At 43.8% G+C, this 18,109-nt stretch overlaps 1 long non-coding RNA gene across 1 annotated transcript; it reads left to right on the top strand.

The window, feature by feature from the left end:
• Nucleotides 1-519: 519 nt before the first annotated feature.
• LOC143974531 (uncharacterized) lies at nt 520-8,979 on the top strand. The gene is made up of 2 exons (XR_013272239.1): nt 520-6,103; nt 7,452-8,979. It is a non-coding gene; the product is annotated as an uncharacterized LOC143974531 (long non-coding RNA).
• The last annotated feature ends 9,130 nt before the right edge of the window (nt 8,980-18,109 follow it).

Genomic DNA, 18,109 nt, shown 5'->3' with positions numbered 1-18,109 from the left:
TCCCCTATCTTTTTCCTCAGGGGGGGCAGCAGAAATTGGAAGAGCCCCCCTGAGAGCTGAAGGACCCTGGGTACAGTGGTGTACCCAGAACTTCAGGGGCCATTATCCTGTCTCCCCTCCTTACCTGTAAAGGTGGCTGTTTAGACGGGGGTGCTGGCCATCGGTTCTTTCCAGGGGGATAATGTCCCGGACTCCTGGGTCCCCGGTAGCTCGCGTGGGCTGCCGGAGAGGGCGTGGCAACAAGCACCCGTGTCATTTTCAAACTTCGGGAAAATGGCGGCGGCGTTCTTACCCAGGAGGGAAGGCTGAGAGTCAGTAGGAGCAGGTGCCCACATCCTCCTTTCTGTAGAGCGAGGAGGCACCAGTTTACTACGGTGGATGTCTGCCTTAACCACCTCAGATGGGAAGATGGGAATGAGGAACAAAAGGCATTGCCCCCCCCCATGTATATAGACTGACTGGTACAGTGCAGGACACAGCCTAACCTGGCACCTCCTTATGGGGACAGCAGTTGGGGGGGGGGGGGGGGGGGGGGAGCACCTTGGCGGCTATCCTCCTTGCGTGTGGACCATAAGGATGGAAAAGCAAGCCCGCTGGCTGTGGCAAAAAGGAAGACGACAACGGTGAATACTTTCCTTTTGCCGTGGGAATTTAGCTGCAAAATCCCCAATTCCAGCCAGAGGGTTTCTGGGCATTTGAGATCTCACCTGGGGTCTGGATTCAAATAGCCCTTAAGCTTCTGCTAAAAACACCAGCTGCAGCTCCCTCTTACATCAGAGACGCTGTATGGTGGACAGGTGGTACAGAGGAACGAGTGTGCCTAAACCACCTCAGATGAGAGAGGTAGGTAGGCCATTGCCCCCCCCCTTCCCTGTGTATATACTGACTGGTGCAGTGCAGAACCTGGGGTCGGGATACAAATAGCGCAGACACCACTGCTAAAACCACCAGCCACAGCTCCCTCTTACAGCAGAGACACTGTGGTTATCGCAGCAGTAGGTTGCCAGCCTCTCCCTACATGCCCAGTTGTGGTACATTAGTAGGGATGAATATAGCATACAGAGGGGACCTGGTAGATACAAAGTTACTTACAGGCCAGGTATACCACTGAACAAGTTATTAATTGGGCAGTGGTTGGTGGATTCAGAAGCTCCCCTGGTCAGCAGGTGCACTAGGTTACCGGCCCTATTAACCCAGCTGCTAGGAATCTGAAGTTGCTTCACGATGTTTAAAAGCTGACCTAACATTCAAGGATGGGCAGAGACCAAGCTACTGTGTGGCACAGTAGGGGTTCCCTTATGACAGATCCTCCTTTTGGGGGTTGCTTGCTATAGTTAACTTTCATAAGCTCCAACCTCCCACTCCACCTTTACACTGGTTATATTATAGTGTAGGAGGTAAGAAGAAACTTTTTTTTTATTGGTTTGGGCTACAATCCACTCAGTGGCAGATCTAAAGGCAATTCACCATAGATCGCTTCCTACATCCTTTTAATTGAGGATTTTCTGTGCAAACCTATGCAAGAGCTACATAATTGCTTGTTTGAAGCCTGCAAATAGCTATTTACCCCCCCCCCCCCAGGCTAAATTGGTAACCCCCCTCTTCTAGAGGCTGTCTTAAATTGGTCTCTAGGGCTGGGCTCATTGAGACTTTAGTTGCTAATCAGCACCACCTGGGTTTGAGCTGGCTAGCGTTTTCTCAGTCTATGGAGGTAAGGTAGGACAACAACTACCAATAGTAGGGTGTCCAACCATTTTAGGATTTGTTCCTTCACTGGTGGTGAGGTTTAGTATCTACAGCCCAGGCTATGCCTATGAAATAAATTGCCTGTTGGTTATTTCATAAAGGGATAGACCATGACTCCTCATTGGCTGCACACCAGTAGATCAGTAGTGAAAGTTTGTCCTTGCTGGGATGTTTTTGTGGCACAGCAGAAATACACATTGAGATTTGTGACATCTCTGCTTATAAGGGGTGTATTGCTGTACATCAGAAATGTACTGCACTGAAGCTTGTTTGCTGTCCTTTATATACTAAAGGTACTGCTTTGTTTGGCTACGGATCAGAAAAGTACAACAGTGAAGGTGATCTGTACTTTCTGGTTTTGTGCTGCACAGCAGAAATGCACATCATTGAGTCTGGTGACATTTCTGCTCATGGTTATATTGCTGCACATCAGACATACACAAGATTGAGGTCTGTCTGTGGGGCTTTGTGTCCTGTTTTACTGCCTTGTTGGTTACTTATCAGAAAGGCAGCAGTGAAGTCTGATGGTCCTGATTTGCGTGGCGTTGTGCTATGAACGGCAATGGCTGCCGAGTTTAAACATGGGATTTGACATGTTGAGTCGCATGACAAATCATTTCAATATGGATGTGCTATCTCTATTCAGAGTGTTTTATTGTTGCACATCAGATATATACAGCATTAAGGTCTGTGAGGTTTTGTGTCCTGTATTACTGCCTTATCAGAAAGGCAGCAGTGAAAATTGATGGTTCGAATTTGTTGGGCTACATAACAGAAATACAAATTGAACCCCTGCCAGGTGTAGTACATATACTGCCTTTGGTAATCCGTGTAGCACCACAAAGTGGTGGTGTGCTGATTTTAGCCATGCGATTTGACATGTTTAGTCGCAAAGCCAAATCGCTTCAATATGGATGTGCTATCTCTATTCAGAATTGTTATATTGTTGCACATCAGACATATACAAGATTGAAGGTTGTCTGTCCTTTTTATGTCTTGCATATACTGCCTTATTGGCTGCATATCAGAAAGGACACAGCAGTGAAGGTTGCTTGTCTTTTTCTGATTTTGTTTTTGCTGCTCAGCTGAGAGACCCATTGAGGATGGTGGCATCTCTGCTCAGTATTGGTATATTGCTACACATCAGACATACACAAAGATTGAATGTTTGTGTCCTGTATGTCCTATATTTACTGCCTTATCGTTTGTATATCAGGCACAGCAGTGAGCAGTGTTTCTCATGGATCTACCTTTCTGCATCTTAGGGATACACAGCAGGGGTTTGTTGGCTGCAATCCTCCAGGGAGTCACAGCATTGGGGACCCCTTACTTGTTCGACCTGAGAATTGCAATTTTTTTTCCCTGCGACCTGTGTAATTTTGAGGTCTGTGGATCCAGGAATCGGGGACTGCTGGTGTCGCACAGACACAAATGGTACCCATTGGAAGCCATAGTATATGACTTCTCATGCGTCTTGCAGTCCCAAGTCGCAGGTTGGGTCGCACGGGTGTGGGAACCCTAAACTTATCTGTCCCTTCTGATTGAGGTTTTGCTACACAGCAGGAATACTCATCATGGCGTTATTTTATTTTCAGCAGACCAGGAAGATTGCAGCTGTAAAGGCTGTCTGTCTTTTTCCTCAGTGTCTGCTTTTATGTTGTTGCACAGCAGAAATACTCAAGATTGAAGCTTGTTGGTGCTTTCTGTTTCAGAAAAACACAATGCTGCAGGTTGCTTGTGTCCTTTCTCAGTGTTGGTTCTATCTGAACTACACTACAGAAGTGCGTGACGGAAAGGATTGTCTTGTGTTCCATATTTTTCCCTGTGGCATAGCAGAAATGCACAACACGGGAGTTGGTGTTCATATTATTCTTTTATAACTGTATTTGGTGGTTTGTCAGAAATGCACAACATAGAAGTTTGGATCTTTCTGTCTTTATGTTTATAGCCTTGTTTTGCTGTACATAGGTAAAACACAACCTGGGGACAATGGAGAGATTTCATAAACTCAGAGAGATACCAAACACATTAACGGACAGTTTCTGGTGACCCTGACGCTATTAATAGGTAACCACATGGACATTACCCCTCCTCTTCCTAGACTAGGAAAGTTTGGGATCTACTAGATCCCATTCACGGCGCAAACAATACAGAGACCCAGATAAACTGGGCCCACACATCGCGGGCGGCGGAAGCCGGAGAGGCAATCATATTCCCTACATCCTTCCCCCCTCATTTACCCCTTTGTTTCTTTACCCCCCCCCTCCTCTCTTCTACCTGTGTAGATAACCCTTCATACGTACTCAACTACTCATCTTTCACTACCAATAGACTACATTCATTTGGACGGTCTACCAATTTGCCCACAAATGACTACGTGTAAGATAACCGACTTGCTCGGGTACAGAACCCTACTTTATTTCTTAGACTAAACAGACGTTCCCTTACTTAGACCGTTCCAATGCGACCTGTTAAACGCATTACGACAGCTGTTTGGAAGGAATGGCAAGAGATGTTTATTACATGATAGCGGGAGGTTTAACCTTCCCATGTTGTGAGTAGGTTCTGCATCGGAATTTCAGCATGGAAATATGTTATACTCAGACGCAGATTAATTGTACTATGTTCTAATATGTACTACGTGTTGGACTGTACTGATTTTACACGCACGTTACGTGCCCTGTTATTGTAACCATTTTCTTTTCCTAATAAAAATTTTGAATGGAAAAAAAAAAAAAACACAACAGTAAAGGGGGTTCCTGTCCTTTCTGTATTTATATATCAGTTATGACCTAGCTAGCTGCACTAAAGAAATACGCAGCATTTAGGGTTTGCTTGTGTCTTAATGTTTTTACGTCTTGGCAGCACATTAGAAAACCAGACTGTGAGGACTGTTTGTCTACATTGAGGTTCAGATTTGGGTCTCTTCCCATATTTGATATATTGGTTTAGCTAGTCACACTCAGGCACACAACATTGTTGTCCTATGCTTGTGTCCTTTCTGTCTAAATCTATTGTGCCGTGCCCACAATCTATGATCATTTTATTTGTGATATTAATAATACATGTATCACCTTTTTGTATTTCAGCCTTCTTTTCCATGGAGGGGCCAGGAGTTCGGGCTGCAGATGCCACATGTCAGAAAACCTTGACCACTTACATTCAGGGATGCCAGAACCATTTCCTAGGGTTAAAGCCCTGTAGGGTTATGGGACACTGGAGAAAGGGGATAATGAATCGCCCTGTTTAGTAAGAACTTGGAGAGTTCTGTTCAGAGGAGTATTAGGGCCTGAGGATGAAGTATAAAGATGTATACCCGATCGAATAGGTTTCGGCTCGGTGCATGGCCTTCATTTCGCCCTTTTAGCAAAACTAGACGTAGCAATATGGGTAGTCTACTCCTGCTAGGGACTTTAATCTCCTGAAGTAGGCTCTCAGGGGTAAGTAAGGACATAGATTGGGCATGCTTTAAACCCAGGGTTCAAGCTTCTGTTAATCTATTTCCCTTAAGTAGGCTTCCCTTTAGTCTTTTGCTGACATAAAGATAAAAAGGAACAAAAATAAATAAAAATAAAAAATAAAGTTGTCTGTCGGGGGGGCCCCCCCTTTTTTTGCAGTTTTATTTCCCTCAACAGGGTAGTGTTAAGACAGGCCCTCTTATTGATTAATGTAGTGTCTTTGTCTTACACAGGTCTCTTATTTATCTTTTTAGTGGTTCTAAGTAGCACCTACAGGCACAATAGGCCATGGTTGTTAGATGTGTGAGATAGGCAACATTGCTAACCTACAAGTTTAACATGTTTTCTGATTCCATTTTTAAGAGCCCATTTCACCTAGATACTGCATCCGAAGCGGAAAAGGCAGGAACATCTGTGGAGCAGACCTGCAGATCAGCCGCATGATCCAGCTAAGATGCCTTCATCAAGCATATGAGCATATGGAGTGGAGGTAAAGCTCACTGCAGAACCAAGGGTGGCCTAGAGGGTCTTGCAGTGGCCCCACCCTAAGGTAGGCCTGAGGTACTTGTTTATCCTCTCAGGTGTGCCGTCCTGGAAGATGACTTGAGAAAGGTACCAGTTACTTACCGGTAACTGTCTTTCTGGGAAATCTTCCAGGTCGGCAGGCCTACTTCCCGCCCGTTGGAGGAGGGAAAATTCTAGAACACTAGAAGGTGAGTACCTATGAGGAATGATTTCCCTTGTGAACCTGGTTCAGGAGTTACTTCTCTACAAACTGAGGATCAAGGGGAAGGGTGGGGACTTAAAACAGCTGTCGATTGATTGTGTTTCCTGTAGGGAGGAGCCTCTCATCTCTCAGGTGTGCCGTCCAGGAAGATTTCCCAGAAAGACAGTTACCGGTAAGTAACTTGTCCCTTTTTTTTTTTTTTTTGTTTTTTTTTTGTTTTTTTTTTGTTTTGTTTTTTGTGTTTTTTGGTGTGTGTGTTGTTTTTTTTTTTTTTTTAATTTATATATAAAAGAAAAAAAAAATTCCACCTTTTTTAAACCAGGCATGTCCAAAGTCCGGCCCGCGGTCCGGTTTTGAACGGCCCGCCTGGTTATTTAAACATATACATCTTTTGTGGCCCCCGACGCTGGCAGATCGCAAAAGATATATATAATCCGGCTGCCTCGGAGGGAGGAGGCGGGACGAGTGCTGTGCACACAGGAGGAGAATTTCCTTTTTACACGGCAGCTGTAATAGGAAGTCCCATCTCTGCCATTGGATGACTGTTCTGTTCTGTCCATCAGAGGAGGCGGGACTTTCTCTTAAAGAGGCCGTTGTGTAAACAGGAAATTCTCCTGTAGGATGTCTTTGGCGCTCGTCCTGCCCTCCGTGGCTGCCTTCCTGGCAATGGTGGCTGCCTTCCTGGCAATGGTGGGCGCTGCATTCCTATCAATGGTGGGCGCTGCGTTCCTGGCAATTGTGGGTCTGCAGATGGGCACTGACCATTATTTTGCTTCAGTTCTTTATTTAAAATTTAAATTATTTTTTTTTCCTGAAGCTTCCCTCTTAAAGTGAAGGTGCGTGTTATATGCCAATAAATACGGTGTATCCAAATAATACACTTGAGTTCATCTCTTCACCACACACAGCCATAAAGGCAAGAGAATTCTTGTTGGGCAGTGTATTAGTGCTTGGACGAACACACTTAGACCAAATTTTAATGGTTCAAAGAATGTCAGGCAAAATGGTCGGCCCTCGCATATGTTCAGATCATCAAATCTGGCCCTCTTTGAAAAAAGTTTGGACATCCCTGTTTTAAACAATTGCCATATTTAATTGATACCACATTATTAAAGTGGATGGTGACTACACCTGTGCCAAAAAAGAAAAGGGATTTCAAATTTTAAGCCAAAAATAGAAAAAAGTGTGGGGAAAAAAAAATTATGGAAATTTATTGCATGAGATGTTGAGCATTATTCTTCCAAAATAAAAGGAAGAAGGAAAAAAATATATACATGTGCCATCATTACTATGTATATTTGGCCAATGTAAGAGCATAATAAATTACAGATCTGCTCCTAGAAAATGTAAATCAAATATGAGCAATTGACCAGAAGTGACAAGAGTTAACAAACAGGCACAGAAGGCACTCATTAGGAAGAGGGGACAAGTAAATAAAAATACTTGACTTCCAGCCTTTTGTGCATGTCCTCCATATACTGAGATTCAGATTATTATTTTTTTTGACCCAAAACAAACAGCCAAGGCAACAAAGGAGTGGCTCAAGAAGAAGCACCTTAAGGTCCTGAAGTGGCCTAGCCAGTCTCCAGATCTTTATTCCATAGAAAATATGCGGAGGGAGCGGAAGGTTCGACTTGCCAAACGTCAGCCTCAAAACCTTAATGACTTGGAGATGATCTGCATAGAGGAGTGGGACAATTTTTCCTGAGATGTGTGCAAACCTGGTGGCCAACTACAAGAAACATCTGACCTCTGTGATTTGTTAACAAGGGTTTTGCCACCAAATACTAAGTAATGTATTGCGAAGGGGGTCCAATACTCATTAACCACTTCAGTCCCGGAAGAATTTGCCCCCTTTAAAGGAGAAGTCCAGCCTGAGCTTTTTAAGCTGGGCTTCTCCTCTGGGTCACAGGAGTGCAATTCGTTTTTGTGCTCCTGTGACCCATTTTCAGCAGAGATCCGCTCTATGCTGACGTCGCTGCCATCAGTCTCGGCAGTGCATCATCCCAGTCTGATTCTGCATTCACATAGCTAAGTACGATGGAAAAAAAAAAAAAAAGATACATTTTTTTTGAGATACGGCATTGCGTCGCTTTAAATGACCATTGCGTGGTTGTGCGAAGCTGTAACCAAACAAAATTGAAGTCCTTTTCTTCCCACAATTTTTTTTTTTTTTTCTTTTGGTGGTATTTGATCGCCTCTGTGGTATTACATTTTTTTTTTTTTTTTTGTGCTATAAACAAAAAAGCATCAAATTTGACAAAATATTTTTTTGCTATAATACATATCCAAAAAAAATATATAAAAAAAATGTATTCATCAGTTTAGGCAGATTTTATATATTCTACATATTTTTGGTAAAACAAAAATCACAATAGATGTATATTGATTGGTTTGCGCAAAAGTTATCACGTCTACAAACTACGGTATCGATTTAGGGACTTTTGTTTATTTTTTCGTTTTTACTGGTAATGGCGGTGATCTGGGATATTATTATTATTTATTAATTTTTTTTCTTTGGGATTGCAACATTGCGGCGGACAAATCTGACCCCAAATTAAACTTTTTGGGGACCAGTGATATTGATCACTATAAAAATGCACTGATCAATGTAAAAATGACACTGGCAGGCAAGGGGTTAAAGCTAGGGGGCGATCAAGGGGTTAAGTGTGTTCCAACGTTGGAGGTAATGGGCTTACTGAAACATGACAGAGATCACTGTTTCCGATCACTGGGAGCAGTAGATCCCTGTCATGTCACTAGGCAGAACAGGGAAATGCCTTGTTTACATGGTCAGTAACTCATTCTGCCTCTCCTTGCCGCAATCGTGGGCCACTGGCGGACATCGAGTCCGCTATCCTGCTTTTATGGACTGATGTACAGGAGAGCCATTCTACTTACGTATATCGATGTGACCTGGTTGGCAAGTGGTTAAAATGCAAATGAATTTATAACTTTTTTTTTTTTTTTTTTTTTTTTATATGCATTTATCTGGATGTTCTTTTTATTCTGTTTCTCCTCGTTCAAATAAACCTACCATTAAAATTATAGACTGATCATTTCTTTGTCAGTGGGCAAGCATACAAAATCGGCAGTAGAACAAATACTTTTTTCCCCTTATTGTAAATGGATAAAGTATGCTGCTCTTAAACTGGGACCTGTAATGTGTTTGGGAACCTTTTGGCTACAATGGTAACTGAAGAAAAACTGAAAGTGTTTGAATAAAAAGTCAATGACCAAGTGAAATATCTTTGTAAAATTTTCTTGAAATGCCAAACACATATTGGCATCTCAGTATGCCCCTTCTCAAAGGACACAAAAAAAAGCATAAAAACCATGCCAAGAAGGTCTTAAAATGTTAGAGAAATCTGACTAAAATATGCATAAAAGCATTTGGGTCAGTGTATATGGATGTGTTTGAATAGATAGAGAGCTAGATTTATTTATATATATATATATACACACACACACACACACACACACACACACACAGCCAGTCACAGATTGCAGTAAATGGCCAATCATAGCGGGCGCTTACAGCGCTATCGGCGTGTCCAATGAGAGATTATCTCATACGTAAACATATGAGATCATCTCTCATAGCCGGCTCTCCCGCCTCACACAGAGACGGAGGGAGAGATGAATGCTGCAGCGTAAGTAAAAAAAAGAATGAAAAATGAAGTGCCCACATGTCTCCACTGTCTGTGCCAGTGCCATCTGTCCCCGCTGCCATCTAGTGCCACATATTAGTGCCATCTGTCAGTGCCACATATTAGTGCCATGTATCAGTGGCATCTGTCATCAGTGCCACATGTCATTGTCCTGGTGCTCCAGGGCCTTCAAAAGTGTAATAGGTAGTGAAGAAGTTAGTTGTAATTTATGCTCCTAGAACACGTGACGGTGCTCCCTGCATGTTGGGCCTCTCTAAGTGGCTAGGCTGTGGAAAAGTCCCACACGTGGTATCGCCATACTCGGGAAGAGTAGTAGAATGTATGTCATTTGTGGTATACACGTGCCATGTGAGAGAAATAACCTATTACAATGACAATTTTGTGAAAAAAAAAATATATATATATATATATTTTTATTTTGCAAAGAATTGTGGGAAAAAAATGACATCAAAAACCTCACCATGCATCTTAATAAATACCTTGGAATGTCTACTTTCTAAAAAAAAAAAAAAAGGGGGTATTTGTACTTTCCTGGCTTGTTAGGGTCTCAAGAAATGAGTATATATAATCTCTCTCAATCAAATAATAATTATATGAGATTATAATCTCTTTTGCATGAATGGAGAAAGTTTCTAAGGCTAGAGTCAGAAAATACTGCATAAAATAAATGTATAAAGGGATAAAATTTTGCTGGTAAAACTCTTCAACTCATGCTGGGTGAAAAGAGCTTAAAAAAAAAATCATCACATTTTAAATAAGCGGTCTCCAGGTTGTGGTCCTCTGCTGGGCCTTGAGAGGGCACTATTCCTTTCGGCAACACCAACCATGGGGTGCTATTTCTTCCTCAAACAACAATAAAGAGGAACTGCTGGTTCTCCTTCTGACATGATTCTGGAACAGTTTTGCCCCTCCTTCCCCCCTAGGTCACCAACAAGGATTTATAATTCCTCCTACTGATGCAAACAAAATGGCTTTATTCTTCCTATTGACAAACAAACGTGTTCTAGTCCTTTTTTACGCCGCCTTATTTGGGACATTGCTTATGCTCACTGACACTGAGTGTGATGGTTGTGTGTACTGGGACCACGACAGGCTCCGATAGCCAGGAGGCCAACGGTAAAAATGTAACCCCTACACAGCCATTACATTTTACTTGTCACTATCTTTTCTGTGTTGAACCAGAGGCACAGCTGTAGTGCCCCGCCCCCCCCCCCCCCCCTTCATGGAGTATGCACACGTTAACTGATGGCAGGACTTTCTTACCATTCCAGTCTAGGTACCCTCCTCAAACTGTTCAATTCAGAAACTTGAGTGACAGACATTGGGTCGTATATGCCTTAGTAGAATCCACATTTCTGCCAGACTTGTTAGCAAGACTCTAAAACGTCATCATATTTGATAACTCATGAAATAACAATAGCATAGCCCATATTTACTTTCCTCTGTCCATTTGTAATGTTATAAGTAGGGATGAGCCTGATGTTTGTTTGAGTCAAACATAAGTTTGACTCAAACATCAGGTGTTCGCCGAATAGCGAACAATTTTGGGTGTTCGCAGCAAATTTGAACGCTGCGGAACACCCTTTAAAAGTCTATGGGAGAAATCAAAAGTGCTAATTTTAAAGACTTGTATGCATAGTATTGTCACATCAAGTGTTTGGGGACCTGAGTCCTGCCCCAGGGGACATATATCGATGCAAAAAAAATGTTTTTTTAAAACCGGATGTTTTTTCGGGAGCAGTGATTTAGGTTTACTTCCTCTTTGTTTCCCAGCAAAGGCAAAGCATAATGGGCTACTATGCATCGCACAGTAGCCCATTATGTGTCACTTACCTGACACAGGAGCCAGCGATGTCCCCGATTTCCTTGCCGGTTGGAAGTGTCCATCTTCCTTCCAGGGTCACGGACTCCAGCTTTGACTAGCCGGAGTCGTGTGACGTCACTCTCGAGTGGGAGCCACCAGTCACGGCATGACGTTTAATGAAAATGGCACGCCGTGACCCTTCTAAAGTGGGCATGCGCCGAGTACATTGGCGCATGCGCAGAAGAAATCCTTGTACCTTGTGTAGGTTTAGGAGATATTTACAGCACCTACAGGTAAGCCTTAATCTAGGCTTACCTATAGGTGAAAGTGTGTTGTAAGGGTTTACAACCACTTTAAAGTGAAACAATAAAAGTGAAATATTCCTTTAAATTTCGTACCTGGGGGTGTCTATTGTATGCCTGTAAAGTGACGCATGTTTCCCATGTTTACAAAAGTCCCTGCACAAAATAAAATTTTTAAAGGAAAAAAGTAATTTTAAAGTACTCACGGCTGTAATGAATTGTCGGTCCCAGCAATACACATAAAAGTCATTGAAAAAAACGGCATGGGGTTCCCCCGAAGTCCATTACCAGGCTCTTTGGATCTGGTATGAATATTAAGAGGCACACCGAACCAAAATTTTCAAACAAAAAAATTGCGTGGGGGTCCCCCAAATTCCATACCAGGCTCATCAGGTCGGGCCCCTCCCCCTCTGACGCTACGGGGAAGCCATAGGGATGTCCCTGTGTGTCAGAGGGGGGCGAGGTCCCCTGGCAATGTCACCATGTGGCCCCACCCTCAGTTATAAAAGCTGTCACCTGAGAGGACCGTCATGGCAGGTGCCTCCTATGGAGGCGGATCAGTAGCGGTGTGCGGGTTTATTTTTCGGTCAGTTGGCAGAGCAAGAGAAGAAGAATGGACTTTGTGGGACAGTTTTTTTTTTTTTTTTTTTTTTATAATGACTTGTCCCCAAGCCATGTCATGTAATTTTTACCGTTTTCACACTTTTTTTGTGAAATAGTAGGCCGTTACCATTTCACACAGGGGAGAGGCTGGGATCTGGGGGGTCCCCTTGTTAAAGGGGGCTTCCAGATTTCGATAAGTCTCCCACCCGCAGACCCCCCACAACCATCGGGCAAGGGTTGTGGGGATGAGGCCCTTGTCCCCATCAACATGGGGACACGGTGCTTTGGCTACCCCAAAGCACCTTCCCCATGTTGAGGGCGTGTGGCCTGGTACAGTTCAGGGGGGGCCTGCTCTCTTGTCCCCCCTCTTTTTTCCTGCGGCCTGCCAGGTTGCGTGCTCGGATAAGGCTCTGGTATGGACTTTTGGAGGGACCCCACTCCATTTTTTCTTTTTTTTTTTTCTTTTTGGCGGAGGGTTCCCCTTAAAATTCATACTAGACCCTTCTGTATGGATTTTGAGGGGGAACCCCACGCCATTTTTTTTTCTAAAATTTTGGAGCGGGTTCCCCTTAATATCCATACCAGACCTGAAGGGCCTTGTATGGAATTTGGAGGGACCCCCACGCAATTTTTTTTTTATTTTGGTTCGGGGTTCCCCTTAACCACTTGGGTACCACGCTATTGCCGAATGACGGCATTAGCGCGGACCTAGATTTCCAGGACTACGTCTATTGACGTCGTCCTGGTTACGAGCGGCCTGCGCGCCCCCTGAGGGGCGCGCGCGGCGCGCTCTGTGATCGGCGAGTCCGTGAGACTCGCCTGATCACCGATCCGTGTAAGGGGTCGATCCCGACCCCTTATCACGTGATCAGCTGTCAGCCAATGACAGCTGATCATGTGATAGAACGGAGCCGGTAATCGGCTATTATTCCTCCTCGCGCTGACAGCGCGAGGAGAAAAAAAAAAGCCGATCACCGGCGGCCGTGATCGGGACATCAGTCCCGATCACGGCCAGCAATGAAAGGCACCACATGCCACCTGCCAGTGCCCACCTGCCTCCCGCAGTGCCATCCTGAAATATAACAAAGTAAAAGTAAGTGCCCCCCGTCTGTGCCCATAATGCCCACAGTGCCACCCCACAGTGCCACCCACAGTGCCATCCAATCTGCCTCAAAGGTGCTGCACCCCAGTGCCGCCCAGCAGTGCCGCCCATCAGTGCCCAGCAGTGCCACCTATCAGAGCCACCTATCAGTGCCACCTATCAGTGCCCATCAGTCCCATCTATCTGTGGTACCTATCAGTGCCCATCCGTGCCACCCATCCGTGCCACTTATCCGTGCCACCCATCCGTGCCATCTTATCTTTGCCCATCAGTGCCGCCTTATCTGTGCCCATCGGTGCCGCCTTATCTGTGCCTATTAGTGCCGCCTTAACTATGCCTATCAGTGCCCACCAATGCAGCCCATCAGTGCCCACCAATGCAGCCCATCAGTGCCCACCAATGCAGCCTATCAGTGCCGCCTTATCAGCGCACTTCAATGAAGGAGAAAAATGACCCGTTTGCAAAATTTTATAACAAACTATTAAAACATGATTTTTTTTTTTGCATCTTTTTTTGTTTGTTTAGCAAAAAATAAAACTCCGAGCTGTAACTAAATACCACCAAAAGAAAGCTCTATTTGTGGGAAAAAAATGATAGAAATTTCATTTGGGTACAGTGTTGTATGCCCGCGCAATTGTCATTCAAAGTGCATCAGCGCTGAAAGCTGAAAATTGGTCTGGGACTGAGGGGGGTTTAAGTGCCCAGTAAGCAAGTGGTTAATATTCATACCAGACCCAAAGGGCCTGGTAATGGACTGTGGGGGAATCCCATCCCGTTTTTTTTTTCTTTTATGTGTATTGTGGGGACCAACAATTCATTATAGTCGCGAGTACTTTTAAATTACTTTTTTTCCTTTTATAAATTTCATTTCGTGCAGGGACTGTTGTAAACACGGGAAACATGCACCACTTTACAGGCACACTATAGACACCCCCAGATATACGAAATTTAAAGGAATATTTCACTTTTATTGTTTCACTTTAAGCATTATTAAAATCACTGCATCTGAAAAAACGGCAGTTTTTAAAACTTTTTTTTGCATTGATACATGTCCCCTGCGGTAGGACCCAGGTCCCCAAACACTTTTTATGACAATAACTTGCATATAAGCCTTTAAAATTATCACTTTTGATTTTTCATGTTCGTGTCCAATAGACTTTAATGGTGTTTGCATGTTTGAACATGTTCTGCTGCCAACCAAATTGGGGGTGTTCGGCTCATCCCTAGTTATAAGTCCAGAAACCCCTATGTCAGACATTATGGGGAACCACTGGTACCCATTATCCCTCCTAGGTACAGTATACACTCTGCCTTATTTTTATATGCTGAAGCAAATTCCACGCTGGACAATAATATGCACGTTAGCAGTCTATAAACAGTAGGTATTTAGATATGAATACTTCTGAAAAACTGTATCTAACACGTGGTCATCAACACGGTGACAACCCCATGGCCACTCCTCAGCCACTTAATTGGTCTGACAACACCCCCGATAATATCAGAGAAAAAGGGGCTGCTCCTGAAGTTGACAGGTCTCGTTTTACCATCAAACTAAGGAATAGCTAACCGAATTTGAGAGAGCCACTGTACTGTTTTTGTTTATTCATCGGACTCTGAAAACCCCAGGACCTTGTTAAGTGTTCTTTATCGTACATCACGGGACACAGAGTACCATAGTAATAACTACATGGGTTATAGGCCACCTTTTAGGGGAATGGACACTGGTATAACCAAAAAGGAAACACAAAGTGCCCCTCCCTATATAACCCCTCCCTTACCTGGAGTACCTCAGTGACTCCGGTGTTAGTCACGGTTGATGAAATGCTAAGAGAGCTGACGGGATCAAGGAGCTGTGCAAACGAATCCATCTAAAGTGCTTGAAAGCCAAAATGGATGGTACCCAGGCCTCGTGGAAAAAAATACAAGGTTTTTGCCTGTAATGCTTCTCTTTGAGAGCTGGACCCTGGGACCAGGTATCTTGGTCATGTTTATACAACCAAAGAGTTTGGCAGGGTGCTATACAGTTCTAAGGGAGTGGACCCGTGAAAGGGGACCCGGTCCTTGAAGGTCTGGCATGACAAGGCCCGCCATGATGGGGGAAGGCTGGATCTGTCTGTGATAATTTCAGATAAAGTCAGAAAGATTACAAGGAATGTGTGTGTGTATGTGTGTGTGTATATATATATATATATATATTATATATAATGTGTATTAGGGCTGTTACTGATAAAAATTTTCGTGTTCGATTAATCTATTTTTTTTTTTAATCGATTCATTTCGATTAATTAGAACGCACATACAGATCCAACTACTTTTAGCTGATCTCCTTGCATTGCAACTCTGCATTATTCAGTGGTAAATGCAGTATACACTAGATAAAATTACCCGACACTAGTTAGTTTCCACAATCCATGACTTAACTTCACAGTTCCCACAAATACATTTTAAATTCAAACTGTAGCACTGACGTAATTTTTTTTCCACAGTAGTGTGACAATCCTTCCACCTTCGGTCTAACTAATCACTCTCACCTTATGGCATGGACCGCTGTGCAAACAGGTGGCCATGCAAGTGGTTATCAAAAGGGTTAACGTGGACCATAAACTTCTCTAACATCTCCTTAGATCTCAGCAAGGACGACAGGTCATGGGTAGCAAGAAAAGATCTAAGTGCTCACTGCTTAAGTATAAGTTTTAATTTTTGTGTTTAAACACAAACTACTCACATAAAGATGATAAAAACACAGCATGTAAAGCTGACAATTGTGTTAGTTCCGTAGGGCAGCAGCGGGTGACGTCATGCGTAGCTCCTCCCCCATACGCGGTACGTTCAATCAGAACTTTGACGTCACCGGACTCCTCCCCCTTCCCCAAGTGCCTCCGTCTGATAACGGAGTCCAGTGACGTCGATGTCTGTGACGTCACCGGATCTCCGTCAGAACTCCCTGAAGACCCGGAATCCGGCGGAGAGGTGAGTACCGATCAAAATAATTTTGATTGATCAAAAAAATTATTCAAGAAATTAATCTTTAATTTCCACAGTCCTAATATATATATATATATATATATATATATATATATATATATTATATTATATTCATTCACTTGGTCTTTCTAATATGTATGTGATGCCTTACCTGTATTTGCCACTAGAGGGTTTTAAAGCAACATTACCTGGCTTTCAACATTCTAGGCTTCCCCTGTTGTGCTCAGTGTCAGCAAAGGCTCCTACGGCAGCACTGCTATCCCCAGGTCTGTCAGCCACCAGAGGGGTTTGAGGGGACCATCCATCATTTCAGGAGGTCAGGCTCCCCCCTGCTGAGGACAATCCCCCAGGCCCTAACCCACCCCCCAACCCCACCCCCCGGCACACAGCGCGGGAAATTTTTATTTTTTTTTATTTCGGGGAAAAAAAGAGGGCTGGAGTTCTGGAACGTGGTGGGGCATGACTTCGCTCCACATGCACGCTGATGGCGTCTGAGTGCAAGTGAGACACGGCACAGGTGCAAGGCTCACTGGCTTTAAAAGGTTTGCACTCTGGAAGTGTCTGTTTGGCTGACAGAGGGACACAGAGCACACAAGTGGTATGTAAGCTGTATGGGTGTGTGGGTACAGGCATTTTCAAGGGGCACATTTTACTCAGCATTGAGACTGAGCATTCATAGCAGCATGTTATGTAATTGCTAGACTAAAGCTCGGCAGTAGATGCTCTTTCTTTAGTACCTCTGCTTTTTTGTGCTTAGGACTATGTCTTACCCCAGGAGGGTAATTCATCAGGGGGAGTGCAAAGTCGCTGCGGTCGGAGCCTGAGGCTTCTAGTCACATGCCTGCAGTTCCATCCCCCCTGAAAGACCTGGAGCATCTGGTGAATCTGAGCCATATTTTCTGACAGGCATGGTGGCTACCTCCAATGTTCCAGCCTTTGCATACGCCACTAAGGACGATTTGGCTTTGGCTCTCGCTGGTTTGGAAGAAAAAATAGCCGAGATGTTAGCGTCCTCCTCCCAGGAGGTAAGAAAATGCGGCAGATCCCCTTCTCCTGCCCTTGACCTTCCAGTATTGGAGCAACAATGGCCAGATTATATCGGGGTACCTTTTGAGAGAAGGAGGTTCAGGTGACTCCTCTTCTGAGGATTCAGCGTCTGAAGAACCTTTCAACTTCCCAATCTCAGAAATTGCTAATCCAATCCCTTACGGACTTGTTTTGTTTTGGATATAAGTTGCCTCTTGCAGAGGTGGAGGATGTTTCCTTCTCCTTGGGTTTGCTAAAACCCCCACAGGGTTTTCATGTTTTCCCTATGCACCCGTTACTGGAGCAACTCATTTATGCTGATTGGGGTCTATAAAATGGATATTTTATAGCTAGGCAACTCCTATCCTCATATTGATTAGTGGTTCCAAATTAATAATAACTACTGCAGTAGGGAACAGACACAAAAGATACGCTCAGCATCTTTCCAAATAACCGTTCTCCTTTATTATGACGCATTTGAAGGTTTTTATACACATGATTATGTAGGTATCACATTAATATTACAATTGTATGTTTGTGGTAACAAGGGGCATTACATAGGCAGGCTAATTCTAATCAGGACTCGAAAGAATGCAAAACATGTATTGAAAACATTATCAGTGCCGTGTGCACAGTGAGGGCATTGTGCAATACATATAAAATAGAATACAATTATATACCGAAC

This window comes from Lithobates pipiens, unplaced genomic scaffold (assembly GCF_037356315.1).
Source record: "Lithobates pipiens isolate NorthernLeopardFrog02 unplaced genomic scaffold, aLitPip1_a1.2 Scaffold_13, whole genome shotgun sequence".
NCBI lineage: Eukaryota > Metazoa > Chordata > Amphibia > Anura > Ranidae > Lithobates > Lithobates pipiens.
This window is presented reverse-complemented; position numbering and strand designations above follow the sequence as displayed.